The 2,497-nt window shown below is 40.7% G+C and overlaps 1 non-coding gene across 1 annotated transcript; it reads left to right on the top strand.

The window, feature by feature from the left end:
• The first annotated feature begins 1,193 nt into the window (after positions 1-1,193).
• LOC142432965 (U1 spliceosomal RNA) lies at positions 1,194-1,357 on the top strand. The gene has a single exon (XR_012781038.1). It is a non-coding gene; the product is annotated as a U1 spliceosomal RNA (small nuclear RNA).
• Positions 1,358-2,497: the final 1,140 nt, after the last annotated feature.

Genomic DNA, 2,497 nt, shown 5'->3' on the forward strand with positions numbered 1-2,497 from the left:
AAAACCCTTGAGAACGTCAACCTTTCCTCCATCTGTCAGGACGTTCCCTGTTGTTTAAGAAGAGTCATTCGGACAATCGTTGATGGTATGCATAAAGTGTAGGAAGAAGGCATTCAGAGGAATAGAAAAATAGGAGGAGTTAACTGATTTCTAAGTAATGTGAATAATAGATTCTATGCCATATATAAATAACAAGAACTTTTGTTCTAGAGTTTCAAAGGTGTTTGAAAGTCAAAAATCACATGTACAGCATGTATTGATAAGAAATCTCTGTGTAAAAGAAAGGACTTTAACTATCAAAATGAAGAAGTTGAAATTCAGGCCTGACTCGGAGCACTGTAAACTACTTTATCCTTTAGATTATTATCCTATTGATATTATAATTGTCAACAGAGCTACAGTTCAAAGGGACTCTCCGTGAGGAAACAGGATAGGAGAGTTATTTTAAGTAATGTTGGGAGCCCCTTCGTTACCTTGATATTAAATGCCCCCCTGACTGTCTCAAATCATCTCATTAGATCTGCTCATCTTCTGCAGGACATAGTTAAAGCAAAATTTCCAGAGTGTGCAACATACTCTGATTTCTCTTTTACATTGGTGTAGATAGGTAGGTTATTTGCCATAGCTCTCTTATCCTTATTCTTGGCAATTTACACCAAATGACTGCATGGAAAGAAGCAAAATAGGGTATTTGAGACTCTAGGGTATTGAGCCAGTTTTACCATCCTGCTAGGTATACAATAAATCATCTCAGAAGCTGGAACAAGGAATCTCATGACCATCAAGGGAAAAAGAGGCAGAAGTAGAGCAAGCTAGTGAGGCCCAGCATCTTTGATCTGAATCTCTTTGATCCAGGAGACAGAAGGTTTTGACATTAAAAAAGCAGAGGGAAGGTGGGGTGGAGAGGGGGAACCTATTACAAGGATCTACATATAACCACCTCCCTGGGGGATGGACAACAGAAAAGTGGGTGAAGGGAGACGTCAGACAGCGTAAGATATGACAAAATAATAATTTATAAATTATCAAGGGTTCATAAGGAGGGAGGAATGGGGAGGAAGGGTAAAAATGAGGAGCTGATATTAAGGGCTCAAGCAGAAAGCAAATGTGTTGAGAATGGTGATGGCAACAAATGTACCTACGTGCTTGACACAATGGATGCATGTTTGGATTGTGATAAGAATTGTAAGAGCATACTTACCTGGCAGGGGAGATACCATGATCACGAAGGTGGTTTTCCCAGGGCGAGACTTATCCATTGCACTCCATATGTGCTGACCCCTGCGATTTCCCCAAATGTTGGAAAATCAACTGCAGAATTTGTGGTAGTGGGGGACTGCGTTCGTGCTCTCCCCTGAAAAAAAATTGTAAGAGCCCCAAATAAAATTATTTTTTTAAGTTCCTCAAGAAGAAGAATAAAATGGGTGGAATTGAAAAGAAAAAAAAAGCCTTATCATTGCACGATATGTTCTTTATTCTACTGGTGAAAATTGTGGTATCTACTCACATTATTATTGTACAAATGCTGTACCCAACAGTCACTGTGTTTTAAATTGTAATCAGCCTACAAATTTGGTAGATCAGTAAGTCTCTTTCTAATGTAATTGATAAACAAATCAGTCATTTAAAAAAAAAAGCAGAGGGTGAGAGGGTACAAAGTCACAATAATGAGGCCATGGCAGAAGCAGCAATGCTGGAGCATGAGGCAAGTCTGCTGGCATACTGGTCTGGGGAACTAGGTTTGCTGGCCCACTGAGCTAGAGCCCTGTATACTGGGGATACGGTTAATGGCAAGTGGGTGCTATCTGGGGATTTAGTAGCAGCACTGAAGGAGGTTGGTAACACTCGCTCAAGCAGGGCTAAAGGCAAGCGGTCATGTGGTTGAGGGGCCAAGGCCCAGAGAGAGACATGCCTGTGGGCAGCCTGAGTAAAAATGCGCCTGACCCAAGGACAGCAGTTGCTGATTCTGAATTATAACCTGCTAATTTCCCTAATGAGCCCCATAATCATGAGTGTTGCTTGTGAGTTCTGTGTGGCCATTGCCATGGGTTATCAAACTCAGCCTAGAATTAGAATGGCAGAACCGTGTGGAAAGCTAAAATGCAAAACAATGCTGCAGAGTGGAAGTGTGTCTGGACTCCACCTCATGGGACTCACCGCTGGGTGCTGTGTCATTGGATCCCCTTTCCCCCTGTGATATCAGAGGAAATCAGATGCTACCACCACGCCCTTTGTGCAATTAGGGAATTGGATTGAGGAAGGAAAATGGAGAACTAGAAAAATGCAAATCCAATTACTTTGTGTGTCACTGATAAAATATACTAGAGGTAGTAGAGACAGAAAGGAAATGGTTAGATAATTAACAAAAAGCACAGAATTTATAATACTTTGCTTACTAGAGTTTATGTTTTAAGATAACAATAGGATAATATCAATAAGCCCACAAGGAAGGTTAGTTAATGTGATTACTATTCAAATTTACACACCAACTGCGAAT

This window comes from Tenrec ecaudatus, chromosome 18 (genome assembly GCF_050624435.1).
Source record: "Tenrec ecaudatus isolate mTenEca1 chromosome 18, mTenEca1.hap1, whole genome shotgun sequence".
Taxonomy (NCBI): domain Eukaryota; kingdom Metazoa; phylum Chordata; class Mammalia; order Afrosoricida; family Tenrecidae; genus Tenrec; species Tenrec ecaudatus.